The 21,360-nt window shown below is 36.8% G+C and overlaps 1 long non-coding RNA gene across 2 annotated transcripts in view; it reads left to right on the plus strand.

Annotated features, from left to right (window-relative positions):
- The window catches only part of LOC103885080, a 56,795-nt gene extending 35,732 nt beyond the window's left edge, over window positions 1-21,063 (plus strand). Inside the window, exons 3-5 of one of the 2 annotated variants that reach the window (XR_002522536.2) lie at window positions 4,519-4,709; window positions 18,714-18,832; window positions 18,958-21,063. This is a non-coding gene — a long non-coding RNA (uncharacterized LOC103885080). Of the gene's footprint in view, window positions 1-4,518; window positions 4,710-18,713 lie in introns of both variants that reach the window. The other variant, XR_002522535.2, reaches the window with a different exon arrangement.
- Window positions 21,064-21,360: the final 297 nt, after the last annotated feature.

A 21,360-nucleotide genomic window follows, 5' to 3' on the forward strand; every position in this document is an offset into this window, starting at 1 on the left:
TCTGTTTTCAGATCTCAACCTCCGTGCTGGGAGATCCACTGCTCTCTTCAAAGCTGTCAGACAGAGTCGTTTGCGTCTGCAGAGGTTTCAGCTACTTTGTTGTTGTTGCTGTTGTTGTTCTATTTCTTCTAATTTCTTTCTTTTGTGCCTTTTTCTGCTATCTTTTGGATTAATTGATAATTTTGATGATATGTTTTTATCATTCTTGGCTTACTAGTGGTACCTCTTTTTAAATTTTAGAGTGGTTACTCTATTGCTTACAATATACACCTTTTAGTCAACACAGTCTACCTTCAACAATATTATTTTTACCTTTAATGTAAGAACTTTATATGCATATATTTCCACTTACCTCATTCTTTGTCCTTTTGTTGTCATTTATTTTACTTCTACATATATTATAATTCAATAATAATTTGCTCCTATTTTTACTTTAGGTAGCTTATCTTCTAAAGTAATTAAAAATAAAGAACATACTTCATATTTACTCTAATTTTAACCATTTTTGGGGCTCTTTGTTTCTTTGTGTAAATCCAAATTTGAAATCTCTCCTTTTTATATACTTAAGAGAGTTTTGTTGTTGTTGTTGTTGTTGTTGTTGAGACGAGACCACGCTCTGTTGCCAGGCTGGAGTGCAGTGACACAATCTCGGCTCACCGCAACCTCCGTCTCCAGGTTCAAGTGATTCTCCTGCCTCAGCCTCCTTAGTAGCTGGGACTACAGGCGTGAGCCGCCACTCCCAGCTATTTTTTGTATTTTTAGTAGAAATGGGGTTTCACCATGTTGGCCAGGATGATCTCGATCTCTTGACTTCATGATCTGCCCACCTCGGCCTCCCAAAGTGCTGGGATTACAGGCATGAGTCACTGCGTCTGGCCAAGAGAGCTTTTATTTTACCATCATTATTGAAAGATCTTTTTCTGGGTACTGATTTCTAGTTAGCTCAGTTTTTATTTTTTCCTTTTAGTACTTTATTGTTCTCTGGCTTATACAGTTTCTCATGAGAAATGTACTTCAATTAAAAAAAAAATAAGCTATTTGCCCTCAATGTGTTTAGTCATTTTTGTTTTAAAATTTAAACTCTGGTTGGAGTTTTTGGAGCCATTTTTATCTCTGGCTTGTTTTCTATCATTAATACTGAAAATTATCTGCCTAGGCAACATAGTGAGACCTTGTCTCTACAATTTTTTTTTTTTTTTTTTTTAATTAGCTGGGTAAGGTAGCATGCACCTGTAGTCTCAGCTACTCAGGAGGCTGATGTGGGAAGATTGCTTGAGCTAGGAGGTCGAGGCTGCAGTGATCCATGATTGCACCTCTGCCCTCTAGCCTGGGTGACAAAGTGAGACCCTGTCTTAGAAAAGAAAATTCCTGACCAGTATCTCCTCAAATATTTTTTGCCTTGTTGTCTCTTCTCCTTCATTGATTCCAATTACACATATATTAGACCATTTTACATTGTCTCACAGGTTCAAATGCTCTTTTTCTTCACCCCTTTCTCCTTGCATTTCAGGTTACATACTCTATACTGACTTACAAAGCTCACTAATTCTTTGCTGGGCCGTGACCAGTCTTCTGAGTAGACTATTAAAGAGGTTATCACTGAGGCCATGTTTGTGCTTTTAGCATTTCCATCCACCTATTTTATAGTTATACCGTTCTGTTAAAATTCATGCATATTTTACACATTTACTCTAAATCTTTTATTATATTTAAAAGTATGATAAATTCCATTCCTTATATTTCCAACATTGATTATCTCAGGTTGGGTTCTGTTGATTATTTTATCTCTTGGCAACTTTTTTCTTGCTTTTTAAATATCTCATACTTCTGGTTGAGTGTCAACATTATCTGTAGAAGAATAGTACAAACGGAGGTAAGCCATATCTGTACCAACTAATTGGCATGCTATTTCTTCTATCAAAGTATGAGTCAATCTAGTCAGTTTTTGATCATGTTTGTGCTTGTCGTTGCTGCTGTAGTTATTTTCTATGTACTACAGGCTTCAAATTCCTCCAGGAGTGGTTTGTAGCTTCTTTACATGGCACCTGAAATACTAAAAGGTTTTCTAGTGTTCCTACTTTACCCTCAGCTTTCAAAAACCCCTGCTTGCCTGTACAATAGAAGGTATCTCTCATAGTTTTGTCCCTTTCACAAAGAGTTCCTTCATTAGTTGCTAAATGTTTGTCTTGTGGTGGGGACAGAGGGATTTTTAATTCTCTTGCTCCAGACTCAGTATTAGGCAGGCCCTGTGCACCTGGGGATGAGGTTTTTGCAGCACCCCTGCCTCCCAGTCCATAGTTTCCAAATTCTTCCTTCAATCTGTGAGAGACTTGAGTAGTAAATAATTTCCTGCCCCTCTGCCAGAAGTCATAGATCAATTTTGTATCAGCATAGAATCTTGTATAGGAGAGACTTTCTTGTCCCCTTCTCAGAGGCAGTCAGCTTTTACTTCTGCCCCTTCCTGGGAATTACTAGATCTTTGCCTGACTTCTAGGCGTGGTTTGTTTTCGGTTTGTTTTTGTCCTTCCTCCAGAAGCAGAAGGGTTTTGCTTCTATCCTATTATCAGAAACAGTGAATTTTTTCCTGGTCCCTGGAGGTGAAAGGGTTTCCTGCCCATCACCCTTAGTGTCCTAAAGCTTTTGCTTTGTAGAAGAGAGAGGTCCTTGGAAGTTTTATGGTTTTATGCCAAAATATCACTGACAGTATTTTCCCTCTGTTCTCCTGCCTTGCCTTCAATTTTTCTCATGAGTACCCAGTGGAAACCCACAGGAATGAGTTTGTAAATTGGTGGAAACTCTCCTTGTATCTGGGGCTTCCAGTTACTCTATAATGTTTTGCTAAATCATGATTGGCCTTTAAGAAATTTGTTAAAAACTGTTATTTTTTCTCAGTCATTGTAATCATGGTTCCTGCAGCTCTCATGGTCTGGCAAAGTGGAAACAAAGGGGATTTATTTGCATGATATCTCTTTGGCAGGACTTGCCATTCTTTTGAATTCAATTAATCTAGTCACTTCCTGATAATTTAAAGAACAATTATGATGTTGTATCTGGCTTTTTCTCAATATTAAGGTGAGTACAATGTTGTTTTCTGGCTTTTTATAAGCAGAAATACAACTCTAATACTACACATATTGAAAGCCTAAAATTGCAGCCTATCTTGATGCTCCATTCTCGTCTCAAATAATAAAAGGATTGCTGACAGTTTAACTCTCATCTTCCACTTTCTAATTCATATACTATTATTGTTTAATACTTAAGTTTTGTATTTATTCACCCCACAAATTGAAAACCATTTTTAGAAGTATCGTATTTATAAAGACAATTTCTCTCATCTTTTACTTGTATGTTTACGCTTGTGTTCACCACTCAACTTGAATCTCTTAATGTTCCTTGATGTTATTTTTTTCCTTCAGAATTTTATTTAGATGAAGCATTTTTGATATTGTTTATCCCTTCATGTATTTAGCTGACTCTTGTTTTTGAGAGATAAATTAGTTAAAAACAAAATTCTAGGTTGGTAGCTATTTTCTGTCTTTGAAATTTTGAAAAACTTCAAACTATGTTTTAGTTGCCACTGTTGTAATCGAGAACACTGCCAATCTTGGTAATTAATCCATTCTTTCTATCTGGATCATTTAAAGTTTTTCTCTCTGTTTTTGGTGGTTTTTATCCCTGGTTTTCCTGTAATGTGTTCATTCATGAATTTCTTTTTATTTGTATGTCTCATTATATATTGTGCTTCCTGTATCTGGGCTTCAGTACTCCAAATAGACATATATTAGACCTTCTTATTTGATCCTGCCAATATCTTATGCTGTTTTTTTTTTTTAATAATATTTTGCATTTTCTTAACTTTGCTACATTTTGCATGAATTCCCAATGTAGTTTTTCTGTTTATGAATTCTTTCTTCAACTATGACTAAATTGTTGATGAACCAAATTATTGTTTGCTTTTACCTATTGTATTTTTTCATTTATTGAAATTATTTTTAATATGACAATTTCTGAAGTTGTATATCAGTTCTTAACTGAATATTTATTTTTATAAAATAGGTATACTAATTATATCCATATTCTGTCACTCTAATTTTCAACATTTACATAATATGGGTGTTATATTGGTCTTTTTGGGCTGCCACAATGAAATATTATAGACTTAGTGGCTTAAAAAGCAGACTTTCATTTTCTTAAAATTCTAAAGGATGGAAGTCCAAGATGGTGATGTTCTGATGAGCACTCCCCTCCTGATTTGCAGATGGTGACCTTATCACTGTGTTCTCACATGGTATAGACAGAGAGATATGGTGTCCCTTTCTCTTCTTATAATGGCAGTAGCCCATAATAAGGGCCTCATCCTCATGCTGTCATCAAAAACCAATTACCTCCTAAAAGCCCTGTCTCCAAATACCACCACACTGGAGTTTAGCGATTCGACATGTGAATTTGAGGGGGATAAAATTTAATCCATAGCAGTGGTCTAAATAACTTGCATTTTATTTCTGTCCATTCTTACAGTGACTTGCCTTGAGGAAACTGAAGCCCAGAGATGTATGCTGGTAGTCAGAAATCCCTCTTATCCACGACCGCTTCAACTGTCTTTAAAACAAGATCAGCTTTCTACTTCCCCGTCATTCTTAGTTTCACTCTCCCCGCAACAGCGTTGTTGTAATAGAAATTTGGTTGGTTCTGGCTGCCTTCTGGTCCAGGTAAGCTTCCTGCTGCTCCAATTCCCTGTACACCAATCCGTTGCTCAGGTCTAGGATCCCAGTCTCCAAAGACCTGAATTGAGCTCCTCCATCATATGAGGGAGATATTCTCATAAAAATCAACAACAACAAAATCTATTATAAAGTTACTTAAACTGTACATGCTCAATTAGAATTTCTGTGTACAGTTTATTTTTAAAAGTGATCTGGATGACCTAGATCCTTTATCATTATATTATTTTCTAGGTCATTCATTTTTAATATAATGATAAAATAGAAGAATTAATCATAATAGACTGTTCTTTTAGAATTTTTTTTTCCAGGCTGCTGTTGAAGTAGAAGTAGGATAAACTGTCAAGTAATTCTTATTCTATAATAGAGGAAATTAAGTTTCAGAATAAAATATACTTTTACTGTGCCTTTCAGGACTATGATGCAGCCAGAGGATTACACAGTTCTGATTTTTTTTTTAACTAAATAGTATCTTCCCTTTTTAAAATATAAGCATATCATGTTTGGTCTGAAGTTTGCTTAAAAATTTGTTCATGACTTGGCACACATGGCTGAAAGAGAGAGAATCCAAAGTTATATAGAAAATACAGTCATGGTACAATGGTTAATTTACAGCTACTTTTAGCAACTTTTCTCTTTACTGGGCTGAAATTAAACAGCATCTTTTGGTGTTTTGTGTCATAGATAGATGTATATTTTTATCTGTACATTTTTCCCCTGTTAAAATAGAATTTTAACAACAGAGAAAACACTCGTGACATCCATAAACGAATACAAAAGAATAAAAAAATTGTAAAACTCTGTAAGATCCTAGCATATTTTCTATTAAATCTTCCCCAAATGCATTATTCTGAAAAAAATTAAAGTACACAGAAGAATTGAAAGAATAGTATCATAAACACCAATGCACATTTCACCTGAATTCAAAAATTGTTATCAATGTCACATTTGCTTTCTATCTCTAGACACACACACACACACACACACACACATTTATTAATGTGGTACTATTTGAAAGTAAGTATCAGAGATCTTGCAATTTCATTCCTAAACAGTTTAATATGTACCTTCTGAAAATAAGGATATTCTCCTATGAAAATAAATAATTCCTCAATAAAATAAGGTATCCAGTATATATTCAAAGTTCAATTGTCCCCAAATGTCCTTTATTGATTTTTATTTTCTATCCAGGATCCAATCAAAGATCCTGCGTTCCATTTGCCAGTTAGGTCTCTTTAGCGATTTTACATCTAGAACAATCCTTCTACCTTCTTTTCCTATGTCACTGATTTTTTGGAAGTTCCTAGGACAGTTTTCTTTCATCATTATCCACTTTCTGAGTTTGTCTGATTGTTTCTCATGTTACTGTTTAATTTGGTTCTTTATTGCCTATAAACTGGAGGTTCAGAGACTTTAGATTCAGCTTAAATTTTTCTGGGAGTGACACGTCATAGGCAATACAGTTCAAGTTCACTTCATATTTCATTGCATCAAGTGACACATGCTAGGTTGTCTCTCATGAACAATGTTAAATTTGGTCACTTAGTAAAGGTGGGAATTTCCAGATATCTCCATGGTAAAGGTACATTTTCTTTTCTTATAAATTGTGTTTGGGGTGTTGACACTTTCACACCAAGTTTACATTTCCCCAACTATCTTCCCCAGAATGATTGTAAGTTACATTCATGATATCTGCTTAAATCATGAACCAGCTCCTCATCTTGCACAAGACCAAGGCCAAATCTCATGTCCTCTTGTGGCTGAAAAACTTCAGCTTCTGGTCGTTAGTATATATGCTTGACCACCCCACTGCTGTTCTCAGCCTTGTATAACATCTTGCATATTTAATATACTTTGTGGTATCTTGTACACCAAAAACTCTCGATTTGAATATCCTTATCACTTTTCCCAATTTTTCATTATTTCTTTTGAGCTTGGCTATGTTGTTTTATTTTATTTTTTATTATTTCAATAGTTTTTGGGTAACAGATGGTGTTTGGTTACATGGATAACTTCTTTAGTGGTAGTTATCCTGAGATTTTGGTGTACACTGTTCTCAATGTTAGTCTTTTGTCTTTCACTCCACTCCCAACCTTCCCCACTGAGTCCCCAGAGTCCATTATATCATTCTTTTTATTTTATTTTATTTTTTATTATTATTATACTTTTAGTTCTAGGGTACATGTGCATAACGTGCAGGTTTGTTACATATGTATACTTGTGCCATGTTGCTGTGCTGCACCCATCAACTCGTCAGCACCCAACTACTCGTCATTTACATCAGGTATAACAGTATGGCGATTCCTCAAGGATCTAGAACTAGATGTACCATATGACCCAGCCATCCCATTACTGGGTATATACCCAAAGGATTATAAATCATGCTGCTATAAAGACACATGCACACGTATGTTCATTGTGGCACTATTCACAATAGCAAAGACTTGGAATCAACCCAAATGTCCATCAGTGACAGACTGGATTAAGAAAATGTGGCACATATATACCATGGAATACTATGCAGCCATAAAAAAGGATGAGTTTGTGTCCTTTGTAGGGACATGGATGCAGCTGGAAACCATCATTCTTAGCAAACTATCACAAGAACATTATATCATTCTTATACCTTTGTAGGCTCATAGCTTAGTGCCCACTTATAAGTGAGAATATACAACACTTGGTTTTCCATTTCTGAGTTACTTCACTCAGAATAATGGTCTCCAATTCCATCTAGATAGATGCAAATGCCATTATTTTGTTCCTTTTTTATGACTGAGTAGTATTCCACGGTATATATATGTCACATCTTCTTTATCCACTCGTTGGTTGATGGGCATTTAGGCTGGTTCCTTTTTTTTTGCAATTGCAAATTGTACTACTATAAATATCCATGTACAGGTGTCTTTTTCATATAATTGTTTCTTTTCCTCTGAGTAGACACCTGGTAGTGGCGAGAGGTGAAGCAAGTTGACCTTCTGGGTCAGGTGGGGACTTGGAGAACTTTTGTGTTTAGCTAAAGAATTGTAAAAGCACCAATCAGTGCTCCGTAAAATGAACCAATCAGCACTCTATAAAATGGACCAATCAGCAGGATGTGGGTGGAGCCAAATAAGGGAATAAAAGTTGGCCAAGCGAGTCAGCAGCAGGCAACCCACTCAGGTCTCCTTCCACAGTGTGGAAGCTTTGTTCTTTCGCTCTTCATGATAAATCTTGTTGCTGCTCACTCTTTGGGTCCGCACTACCTTTATGAGCTGTGACACTCACTGTGAGGGTCTGTGGCTTCATTCCTGAAGTCAGTGGGACCACGAACCCACCAGAAGGAAGAAACTCCAGACTCATCTGAATATCTGAAGAAACAAACTCTGGACACACCATCTTTAAGCTGTAACACTCACTGCAAAGGTCTACAGCTTCACTCCTGAAGTCAGCAGAAGGAAGAAACTCAGGACACATCTGAACATCTGAAGGAACAAACTCTGAATGCAGCATCTTTAAGAACTGTAACACTCACCAGGAGGATCCGCGGTTTCATTCTTGAAGTCAGTGAGACCAAGAACCCACCAGAAGGAACCAATTCCGGACACAGTGGGATTGTTGAATCAAATGGTAGTTCTACTTTTAGTTCTTTAAGGAGCCTACATACTTTTTTCCATAGTGGTTGTACTAGTTTACATTCCCACCAGCAATGTAAAAGTGCTCCCTTTTCATCACATCCATGCCAACATCTATTGTTTTTTGATTTTTAAATTATGGTCATTCTTTCAGGAGTGAGGTGGTATTGCAATGTGATTTTGATTTGCATTTCTCGGGTAATTACTGGTGCTGAGCATTTTTTCATGTTTGCTTGTCATTTGTATATCTTCTTTTGAGAATTATCTAATCATGTCCTTAGCCTACTTTTTGATGGGATTATTTTATTTTTCCTTGCTTATTTGTTTAAGTGCCTTGTAGATTCTGGATATTAGTCCTTTGTCAGATGCATAGTTTGTGAATATTTTTCTCTCACTCTGTGGGTTGCTTGTTTACTCTGTTGATTATTTCTTTTGCTGTGCAGAAGTTTTTTTAAGTTTAATTAGGCCCCATCTATTTATTTTTGTTTTGTTGCATTTGCTGTGCAACAAAAGTTAGTCATGAATTCTTTGCCTAAGCCAATGTCTAGAAGACTTTTAGTGATGTAATCTAGAATTTTTATGGTTCCAGGTCTTCAATTTAAGTCTTTGATCCATCTTGAGTTGGCTTTTGTATAAGGTAAGAAATGAGGATCCAGTTTCATTCTTCTACATGTGGCTAGCCAATTATCCTAGCAGCATTTGTTGAATAGGGTGTTCTTTCCCTACTTTGTTTTCCTTTGCTTTGTTGAAAATCAATTGACTGTAAGTATTTGACTTTATTTTTGGGTTCTCTATTCTGTTCCATTGGTCTACGTGCCGATTTTTATACCAGTGCCTGCTGTTTTGGTGACTATGACCTTGTGGTATAGTTTGAAGTCAGGTAATATGATGCCTCCAGATTTATTATTTTGCTTAGTCTTGCTTTGTGTCTGTGGGCTCTTTTTTGGTTCCATATGAATTTTAGGAATTTTTTTTTTTTTAGTTCTGTGAAGAATGATGATGGCATTTTGATGGACTATGTATGTTTATTTTACACCAGTATTTGTATATGTTTTGGTGCTAGGAGGTCTATTTAAGCTCATTTCAGACCTAAGGTAGTCCCAGCAGGTACATGAGTCCAGGAGAAAAATCCAAGGAGGGAGAAGAAGAAAGGAGGAGAAGGGAAGGAAGGAAGGAAAGCAAAGGAGCAGGAAAGGAGGAAAGGAAGGAGGAAGAGGAGAAGGAGGAGGAAGAAGAAGAAAAAAGTCAGTGGCCTATTAGAAAGGATTCTTAGATAAAAGCAAGTTATTCTTTGCAGTATTTGTATGTCTTCTGTTGCTTTTGGCCATAAGGACAGTGATCTGCTGGTGAATTCATTTTCTAGATGCAGAAAGAGCAGGTGTGCTATGCTTATGTCAGAGCAGGTGACTGGGTGAGAAGGATAAGCAGAAAGATTTTGAAACTGACTCTCAGGCTTCTCTGTCTTTGCTAGCTGGAGCTAACACATCTTGGAATAATTAGTCCTTTTAATAAAAGTCATGACTGTAAAAATGGAAGTTCTTTTAATTCAATAGATATTATTTATATAAATGGGTTTGATGTCTCTACTATTTTCAGCTTCTTCAATGTTGAAACATTTTCATTTTCTGAAGATGAACTTGATTTCTTAAAACAGTTGGAATTTGTGAACTAAGCCTGGTGACTAAGAACTGTGAAATAAACAAAGTAATACCAACTTGGTAACCTCAAAAATATTTTCACTGAAAGTACACAAAATACTGAAATGAATTATGAGCCGATTATTATGCCATAGTTTGCACCTATCTATGAATATCATATGTTTATGATCCATAAATAACATTTATTGATTTACTGTTAGTTTAATAATCATACAAACACAAGAATTATATTTTCATTGTAACTGTGTGAAACATTGAAAAAGTTTTTTTTAGTTATTATGTTGCAGTTGAGAGCTAAATAGAGAGCTGTTTCTCTTCATTCTCTCTCTTTTCCCTTTCCATCCTGTATCACCTTTCTCTCTTATCATGTCATTCCTGCTCAAAAATACTTTATGTGTTGGTAAATACTTTATGTGTAAGGCCTTTGACTTAAGCCCAGTATCCATCACTCAGAACACTATAATCTAGCCCCATCTTACTTAACATATTTCTTTTATTTTTACTTTTTTTGAGACAGAGTCTCGCTCTTTCACCCAGGTTGGAGTGCAGCTGCATGATCATAGCTCACTGCAACCTCGAACTCCTGGGCTCAAATGATCCTCCTGTCTCCGCCACCTGAGTAACTGGGACTAGAAGTGTGTGCCATCACACCTGGATAATTTTTAAATTGTTTTTGTAGAGATGAGGGTCTCACTATATTGCCCAGGCTGGTATTGAACTCTTGGCCTCAAGCAGTCTTTCCACCTCTGCCTCCCAATGTGCTGAGATTACAGGCATGAGCCTCTGTGCCTGGCTTTGATTTAACCTACTGCTTATATTGTCTCTTCCATATGTCTAGACAGTCTTCTTGCTTTTCCTTTTTGTACATACTACTTATTAATTTATTAATAATGCATTTATTAAATACTATGTTTATTAAACACCTATGAGGGACTGTGCTAAAATCTGGCAATGGAAAGATAAATAAGACGTCTTTCTGAGCCTCAAGGAACTCACGCTATAGTGGAGTTGCCAGGTAATAAACAATAATTAAACACAAGGTAAGAAATGCAAATGTATCCTGGTTCTCAGACAAGACTGTGACAGATTATTATTCCATTCATTATTGTTTCCCAGTACTATTTGTTTTTTTCAAGCCTAAAATAAAATAAAAGGTAAAGAGTGAGTGAAGCCCCATTGGCACTTTACGGAACATAAAATCCAACCTCCTAATTTTTCAGTGAACAAAACTAAGTCTCACAGAGGACACACAATAAATTAACAGGATTACAATTCAACCTCTAAACTCATAGCCCAGTGTCTGTTCAAAGTTATTAAGCTAGATTAATTGGCAGCCCATGAGAAGGTAACACAGGGAATATTTTATTTTTCTTGCTTATTTGTTTAACTGCCCTATTTTTTCTTCACTCTTCTTTTCTTCCCTTTCGGCCACCTTAAGAGACCAATTGCAGAGGACTGGTTAGAGGATAGGAAGCGATCTCCAATCCCTTTGCGTTATTGTGACATTAATTAGTCTTAAAATTTAGATGACTACAATGGAAATGACAAGAGTATTAAAGATTGCCTAGCATTCTCTAAAATAGGGAATATTAGACAGACACCTGGAATGTTGTAGCTGGTATTCCTCCAAAAGCAGATATTGTGACAAGAACTTGAATGAAGGGAGCTTTTCTTTTTAGACAGGCATCACTCTGTTGCCCAGGCATGATCACAGCTCACTGCAGCCTTAATATTCTGGGCTCAAGCGATCCTCCTGCCTCAGACTCCTGAGTAGCTAGGACAACAGGTGTGTGCCACCACTCCCAACTAATTTTTTATTGTATGTTTTGTAGAGATAGGGTCTTGCTATTTTGCCCAGGCTGGTCTAAAACTTGTGAGCTTAAGCAATCCTCCCACCTTGTTGAGATTACAAGCTTGAGCCACCAAGTCCAGCTGCAGGTACCTTTTTGAGGAGCTTCTTACGGTAAGTTTGAGTAGAAAGGGAAGACAGAAAAGAGAGCAGAATCCATAGGATGTGAATGTGAGTGAGTTCCCAATGTTAGCACTTGGGGGTAAAGCCTACTGGAAACCCTCTGCGCCACTGTGCAGAATATGCCTCAGAATTATACCACAGAAGGACAAGGCATCTGAGGCATTTACCATTGACTCATTTTCCTCGTTACTTTGAAGGTTATTCTTGGGGCCATTAAATCCCCAGATTTAATCCCCACATGAGCCATGGACAGTCTGAACAAATTCTCCTGGAGCCAGAGAAAGGCCTCAGGCAGTAAAGCAGAAAGATTCCCTGTCAATGGTTATGGGAAATATCCATCTTAGCTACAGGTGAACTCAGAGGTAAACTGGGGATATGGCACAGGGCATTCATGACATCTGCTATCTGGATGGATGAAGATTTTTTGAGAATTGAAAAAGTGATATACATCATTTTGCTTTTATTATCCTGCCCAGTGCCAGATCTAACCATGACTACCCTTGTCATTTCATAGGTCATCATTGGATGTCACTGTTTTTCTTGAAAATTACTTCATTGTGAGGATTTTGCTCTTTCTATCAAAAACAAACCTTCAGTGCATTTGCTAAATGACATTGCAAAGAGATATTATCATTCTTCTTATCCAAAATTTTCTAATCTAAGAGTTATTTTTATATCGCTCTATATTTTTCTGTTATTTATTATAAAGAATTATGTATCTGGGACTTCTTAACTACCCAGGCAATAGTAGTATTTTTCAAATTGAGGAGGGAGTTGTCATTTTCATTTTGCTCTAGCAGTGAGAAGACTGGCTAAAAATGCTGCTTACATGGTTAAATTTATGAGATTTTAGTCACTGACCAAGGAAGTATCCAAGCATTCAGAAATGAATCTAAATTTCTTTGCTCTGGAAGTTGGCCCTAAGCCCATTCTTTATTTTGGGATATGATTTCAGTTAGAAGTCCTGGGAGAATTCTTTTGTTTCTGTCCTTGTTTGTCTAGATTTTGTTTGTTTGTCTATTTTACTTGTTTTTTGCTTGTTATGAGACTGTATTTTGATACTTCTAAATTGTGGTTTGGGTTGATTTCATAAAATTAGAAGGTATGTGCACTTTTAAAAAACTTTTTCATAAAAAGTCAACCAGAGTATTTAAAATATTGGAAACATGATTTGTGTTTAAAACTTTTGAAACTTGGTCTGATTCTTGTATTGTGCTAATGTGGAATGGGCTCGGATCTACCTGCCCTCCATTTTATTTATATATATATATATATGTGTGTGTGTTAAAAGGATTTTTTGGTGATGACTTTATTTTCCAAACCTACCTCATTCAGAGAAATGTGAAAATCACTCAAGTAAAACAAAATTTTAGCCAGATCTTTATTCTTACTATACTCTATATAACTGTGTATAAAGGGAAGTGAACCTTTCTAGGCCTCAATTTCTTTATCTGCTAAACACATAGAAGTAAAAAATTAGCACTGGATGACGTCATAGATAATTTTGTTCCTCAAAATTGTGGATTTTATAGGTGTCGATAACTTTTGCCATTTCATGTTCCTCATCAGTTTTTCAAACTGATTATCAAGGTACACATCCAACTTAATATTATGATGAGAAAGAGAATGCTAGACACTCTTTAATACTCTTGTCATTTCCATTGTAGTCATCTAAATTTTAAGACTAATTAATGTCACAATAACGCAAAGGGATTGGAGATCTTTTCCTATCCTCTAACCAGCCCTCTGCAGTCGGTCTCTTAAGGTGGCCAAAAGGAAAGAAAAGAAGAGTGAAGAAAAAATAGGGCAGGAACTGCAAGAAACTGTGTTGCCAGCATTCTCCTAACCCAAAAAATTAAGTCAAGGAAGCAGGGGCCATTAACCTACTGGAATCATTGACTGTGTCATAGAAGTCCAGTCTCCCCACAGGAACCGTAATCTTCCCCATGGATATTTAAACCCAATTAGAAATGGCCACCAGTGGTGCCAAACTGCAGCTAAGGTCCAGGTGAATTTGAACTGTGCAATCTCTTGGATCTTTGGGCTCTCCTGGTGATTTTTAGAGAGTTTTTTTCATCATTAATCCATTTATGAATAAATGCTGTCAGTTTTGATAACTCTTTCTTATTGTCTGTCTTATTCTCATTGTCTATAGGTAACACAGAAAACCTTTAGCATTGTATAAAAGTCTTCCTTTTTTTTTTTTTTTTTTTTTTTTTTTTACTGTGACCTCTTTCTTTTGATCTCTAATATGTAGTCACATGGGAACACCAACTATTAACTGCGTTTTCATTTTTCCATGCCTTTGCAAATGGTCTTCTGTCTGAAGGGCATTTGCCCTTCACAGGCCTTGCACTTTAGATTTAATTAAAAGCTTTTGCTGAAAAAGAGGCCAAATGTGTAATGATCTACCTCAAAGGTGTCGTTGTCTGTGAAATTTCTTGGATTACTTCCCTCTAAAAAAAAGCAGGATTATTAATCCTGACTTCTCTGGTCTGCCAAAGCACTTTGTTCATATTTGTTAAGGTTATGATTTCTCACATACCTTTATCACAAAATGTCTTTATTGTCTTACTCAGTTTGCCACTTAGAATGTAATACAGTCAGTATAGAAACAAACCAAACTTTTCATCTTTATGTCATCATTGACTAGAGACACATATAACAGATACATTCAGGAACTGTATTTTCAGTAAATAAAAAAGTATTTTAATAAAAATATGTGTATTATATGTACACACATTTTCTAAGTTGGATTAAGTTTGGTCAAATTAGGATGGCTGAGCATCTCAATGAAGTGACTGGTGATTTTTTTAGATGAGGAAAATAATCATTTTCTAATGTGGATGAACACTGTATTTTTCCTATCTTTTGCCTGCTTGCAGTTGTCTTACAGCACAATATGCATGAGTGTTATGTCCTATTAGTAGTATATCAGTGGTCTAGAAATATACGTGTATTGCCCTTCCCAGAATTAGTAGTTTTATATGACACAGCAAATGCACTTGGTAATGGACAACATCCCTTTAATTGTGGTCTTGGTCTTGTAGAAAGACTGGTATGCCATATATTCCCTAATTTTGGCTTTTTCCTAATTCAGTTCTTAGTGATACTGATTACTATTGAATAGTCATTGGCATAAGGTTTTTTACTGATACCTAAAGTGCTATGCTAAGATCAAGATCAGAAGATAGTTAATTTCAAGAATTATAAAAGACCTTAGTCCATATCTCTCATGTTTACAGACAAGGGAACTATGACATAGCAAAGTTAGATGAATTGCACACAAGTTGTTAATGGCAGAATTGCAACCAGACCCCTACTTACTCTCATTCCACTTTGCTGCTTTCTTCTGACCTACAGATTAATAGATCACTATGATTTACTAAGTTTTTGGAGCCTATTAGCAAGGAAATCTGAACAGTGATAGAATAAAAGCCTACAAATGGTACATTTAATTATAAACCATATGCTGAAGTCCTTTTCTCAAAATCCTTCTACTAGAAACTGATCTGACACTCAACTCCATTCCAATGCTTTGGTTTTAAATCACACTGCTGCTTCTGAGATGCACTCATAGATACTCTAGAATCCTTTCTGCTTTTGATCTAGTATGGCATCTTATTTTGGCAGTTAAAGAACTTAAAGTGTCCCATGAGGGACTGTTTGCTTTCTTATCTAATCTTTAGTACATCTAGCAGCAAAACAGGCCATTTCATGGTTTTATTCTGCCGGGAGAAGGTTGTTCAAGGATACACAACTCCTGTCACTTTTATTGTGTGGTCAAATAAATAACTTGAGGCATCTCCAGCTCCTGACTATGTCATGTATTTGTAAGTTTCTTTTTGCAGCGCCAGTTTGCATCCCTCCTACAGGGACAGGTTCCAACTCAAGATCCGGCAAATGTTTTCTGAATAGGAGTGGCCTTTCTCTGCTTAGGCAACACAGATAATGAAGCCTCGCAAAAGCGATTTGATGTTGTTTTCTGAATTCTGTGCTACCTCCTGAGTTGTGAAAGACTTACTTGGCCTGAACCTTTCTCTTGCTTCCTCTTTTCTCATCTCTTCCGTGACTTGTAAAAGTAAAGAAAAGGATCCTGTTGCCATGCTGTATCCTTGCTGGATCACACACGAGGTGTAGAGGTGAAGCATTCTGTCCTATGGACCTGTCTGCCCTGTGCAAACATGAAAGTGCCCGTGAGGCTCTGTAATATTCGGAGGGCTGATACCAATTTTGGAACCTGGTTAAACTCCGGGGGAGATCCAAGACCCTAAGTTCTTTTTGGCAGGCCAGGCCACCTGCTCACAAACAAGAAACATGCAGGGAGTTTGCAACTAACTATTCGGAAAGAAAACAAAATTGTGGATGCCAGAAGCTTCCTACATTACTACACAATCTCAGGAAAGGGGGAGTTAAGAGGGTAGGAAGTGGACAACTGCAGGAACACCTGAATCTAATAACATTCTGAAACAGTTTCAATTGGCAGAGAACGTGGGCATGGAAAAAGAACAACAATTCTGTTTGCCTTTGGTCTGTGCATAAATGCTACTTTATGGTGCAGCTAATCAGTCTGATCCTGACCTCTCCTGAAGGTAGATTATGCTCCTTGACTCCTCCTGCTGACAGGGCACCAGCTGACCCAGGAACTGCTGCGCTCCTGTCTTTGAGCCTTCTTGTCATCTTTTAAAGGTGATTCTTGGATACAGTTCCTTGGCAGGTGCTAGGTTGTTAACTGTCAGTGGTAAAATGAGAAACTCAATAAGATCTCCATAACATTAAATTTATTCAATTTAAAGGACCACCCATTCTTGTAAGAAACTTTTTTCCTACTTTTATTTGGTATTAAGATGCCCATTTATTTATGAAATGATGAAGAAAGTAAAGCATAGATGGTAAAATTTTCTTTTAAATGTCCTTTGTTGGCAAAATTACAAGCTGGCAAGCCTAAGTTCTTCTTTAATATTAGTTTCCCAGAAAAAACAAAAGAGTCAAGAAACAGCTGAAATTCATTTTAGCAGATTCAGTTATTCTAGCTCTTCATTGACTAAGGATTTTGGAGATTGTGGTCTCTTCTGCAGCAGATGTGGTTTGATCTAATAATCTCCAAGGAAGAGAAGTAAATATTGGATCCAATGCTGGATTATATCCTACCTAGATGATTATTGAGACCATGGTCATTCCTGTATGTCTGTTTCTCTCTTCTTGGATGTCCACACATCTAAAATTAACCACATTTAAAAACTATGCTCGGCCGGGCGCGGTGGCTCAAGCCTGTAATCCCAGCACTTTGGGAGGCCGAGACGGGCGGATCACGAGGTCAGGAGATCGAGACCATCCTGGCTAACACGGTGAAACCCCGTCTCTACTAAAAAATACAAAAAAATAGCCGGGCGAGGTGGCGGGCACCTGTAGTCCCAGCTACTCGGGAGGCTGAGGCAGGAGAATGGCGTGGACCCGGGAGGCAGAGCTTGCAGTGAGCTGAGATCTGGCCACTGCACTCCAGCCTGGGCAGCAGAGCGAGACTCCGTCTCAAAAAAAAATAAAATAAAATAAAAACTATGCTCAACAGATTTCCTATGTTTATGCTTCAGGTTCACTTTCCTGTCACATTGATTAGTGCTGGTGCCAGCTTGACAGATGCTGAATTCAGCTGAGGGATGCTTCCAGAGTGCTGTGCCTCTTTCTGTTTGCCTTCTTCATCCCTACTTTGCCTTTCCTCCTCTAACTCCCTCCCCTCTATGCCCTACGGCCGTTTTTTCTCTTTATATCCTGAGCCTTAATCCTGAGTCTGTGTGCTTAAAGTCCTCTATTGTGAAAAATCTCAAAGAGATCTGTCTTAAGCACCTCACCATGAACCAACCTACTCCTCATTAAACTTTTCATCCTGTGTTTTATCCCTGAAAGCCCAAAGTCAGGCTTCCCCATGACAACTAATAACCTAAAACTTATTAGTGACTGATTATAATTTAATATGTAATAATCATTGGGGATATTTGCATGCAAAGAGATAACAGCACCTTAACCTGAAGGAATGATTATAAGAGCACAATTTTGGTGGGGTGGGTTTAAACTTCCTGTGCTTTATTTAAATATAAGTGGATATGCTATTCTCATGGTGTCTGGGGTTAGTAATATTGAATGTTAAAAAAAAAAAAGTCTTCTTTCACTCTTTTTCAATTTCACCAATAATTCCTGCTAACTATTTTCTGTTGACATCTTTCTCCATAATGTTCATGTTAGTCCCCAACCCAGTGTCTGGTTCCAACCATGTCACTATTTATGTAACAAGTCACTCACTTTCTCTGGGTCTTGGTTCTTTATCTGTTACATATTAGAATTAGACTATATGATTGCTGGAAACCTTCTGACTCTAAAATTCTATGATTACAACTTCACTTACTCATATAAATAACATGTTTATGAATCAATGAGGCATAAGTGGAAATGCTACAGAGATGAATCCAATGATAAGGAGTGTTAGAAGACATTTAAAGAAGAGGAAGAGGTCTTAAGATCATTGTAGCATGACAGCTACAATGACTTTTTAACCAGTTCCTGTTTATAGTTTAGCACGCTACCCACTCTGTACCCCTCATCCTCTGGTTCCCAGTTAGCTAACTATTCCTTAATACAACTATTAGAGTGCTTTTTTTTTTTTTTTTTTAGAAAAATACAATTGTGTAGTTACATAGCATGAAAGCCCTCATTAATTCCCTGTGGCCTATCATGGTTATCCTCTTGTCTCCACTAGCTTCATGGCCAGAGAGAATTTCAAAAGATGCAGGTCATTTAATAATAATCTACATTCCTGAGTGCTGTCTCCTGTTTATGGAACACTCTTATTCTCAACCTGTACCCATCCAAGATGCAGTTAAGTATTACTCCTTACTGTGTTACATACACCCGCAGAACAGAGCAGTCTGCATTGTACTCATAAATTTATCTATCTCCCTCTCTAGGCTGGGATCTCTCATTATGTCCCTTTGTATCCGCAGTGCCTCAATCCCTGTCATCAAGGAGTTTCTGGAGAAAGATGTGTTTAAAATACTGAAGACTTCTCCCCTAGCAACAGAACTTTCCCAATGTGACTTTCAGTTAAGTAATTTACTAAGACTCTGTATTACATGCTATGTATATTAAAATCTATGGTTTTAGATACTGGGTGCTGGGTAGAATCCTAGAAGAATTACCTCTACTTTTCTCATTTAAATATGGAACCCAGAGCACTAATGCACCACTCTTCTTATATCCCTATTCCATCTTCCAGGCTCTGTATTCCTCTTCCCTCACTTTTAAGTCCTCCAAATTAGGAGATGGTGGAAATGGAAATTAATAACTGATTTTGGATAAGGAGTATTTCTTATCCCTGTTCCCTCATATAGAACATAGAAGGCATGAGAATAAGATTCTATACAGTCATAAAAATAATAAAAACTATATTAGAATTTGGAAAAACACTGGAGCTTGCAACCCAGTCTCTGGTTCCAACCATGTCACTATTTATGTAACAAGTCACTCACTTTCTCTGGGTCTTGGTTCTTTATCTGTTACATATTAGAATTAGACTATATGATTGCTGGAAACCTTCTGACTCTAAAATTCTATGATTACAACTTCACTTACTCATATAAATAACATGTTTATGAATCAATGAGGCATAAGTGGAAATGCTACAGAGATGAATCCAATGATAAGGAGTATTAGAAGATTTAAGAAGAGGAAGGGGTCTTAAGATCACGTACTGAACTGCTAACATTAAACAAGGGAGAAAATGAAGCTCAGAGAGTCTAATTACTTTATAGAGATTATCCAGCAAAAACATAGGTGTCCCTATTCTGTGTCCAATGACTTTAATATTCTACTCTGCTGTGGTTGAGAAACACACAATACATGATCAAGATAAAAGATACTCAAGATTTATAAAAACATTAAAAATCACTTAAAGGGAAAAGGTGAGAAAAATACTAACCCTTTATCAGATGATGAGAAAAGCACTTAAGAAATGACAGTGACAGGAAAGACCTTTTAACCTCTTTCTTCCCTCACAAATGTCAGCCGTGAAGTCATCATGGGTGCAGGCAATGATGTGATGGGAAGCAGAGAGCCTCTGTAAAGTGGGGACAGATGAAAATGACTGATTCAGCTGGATAACTTAAATGCATAGGCCTTGATAATTTTCATACTAAAGAACTTAAATTGACCACAGTCTTTGCTGAGTCACAAACAATTATCTTCAAGAACTCACAGAGGGCTTAAGTGACATAAACTAGAGTATATTATGTTTGTTCTGTCAGAAGAAGATTATGGGCCATCCAGGACATTACTGATTTACCAAAGTGGAGAAATAGATGAACTCAAATGTTGGCTTTTCAATGCCTAGAAAATAACGGAGTTAGAATTGGCTGGACTTGTATGAATGAAATCATAAAATTTGGGGCTGGAAGTGATCTTAGAGATCATGCAATATGTTAGCTCAATTTATACAGAAGTAAACTGAGCCTTTGAGAAGTCAAACCTTAAATCCTTAGGAGTTTATTTCCTAATTGAAGTACAGTGTGGCCAGTCTGAGCAGCTGAGGTGATGAATAAATGTAATTTTTATTGGCTTTCTTTTTGCCTCCTCTAAATGATTTTCTTCTTTTGGGAAGATGTTCCCTATTCCTCGAACATTTGTATCCATGAGGAAAGGAGGCTATCCCTACTATCTGTGTCATAGCTAGGAATTCTAGCATCACACTAATATGAGAAATAACCTCTTAGTTACAAATTTCAAAGTAATCAGGGTCTTGATACCCTTAGATGGCTTCCTAAAACTTTAACGCTGAGAGAGCTGAGTAACTGAACAAAAGAGCTTGCCCAACATCTGAGACTTTACCTGAAGTGAACATTGAATATAAAAATAGGGCTTTATAAGGAATTTCTGCCAGATTTGAAACAGTCCTTGTTGAATGACAGGGATTTCAAATAGTTAAGAGAATGGCACTGAATTCCTGTCCTTTGACTTCTACTTGTTTTAGTTGAACTTCTATCAAGCTTTGGAATCCACTTTTCCCAAATTTTTCTGAGGTTCTTGTTGAAAATTATTGACAGGGCCATGCCTCATGGAGAAAAAAAGCCACAAAAAAACAATAAATCACAGATAAAACCTCTAGTTTCAACATTCTGTGGCTACCCTGAAGATAGCACTAGAGTGATTAATCAAGTCTTTCCTCTATGGGCAGCACTTCTTCACCTTTTTGTCTCTCCAAATTTTCTTCCCTCATCAAAACTCTATTGTTCTGCATTTTATCTCTTTAGGACCCTACTATAGTTTGAATATTTGTCACCTTCACAACTCATGTTGAAATTTAATCCCCAATGTGGCAATATTGAGAGGTGGGGCCTTTAAGAGGTGGTTTT

Source organism: Papio anubis, chromosome 5 (genome assembly GCF_008728515.1).
Source record: "Papio anubis isolate 15944 chromosome 5, Panubis1.0, whole genome shotgun sequence".
Taxonomy (NCBI): Eukaryota; Metazoa; Chordata; class Mammalia; order Primates; family Cercopithecidae; genus Papio; species Papio anubis.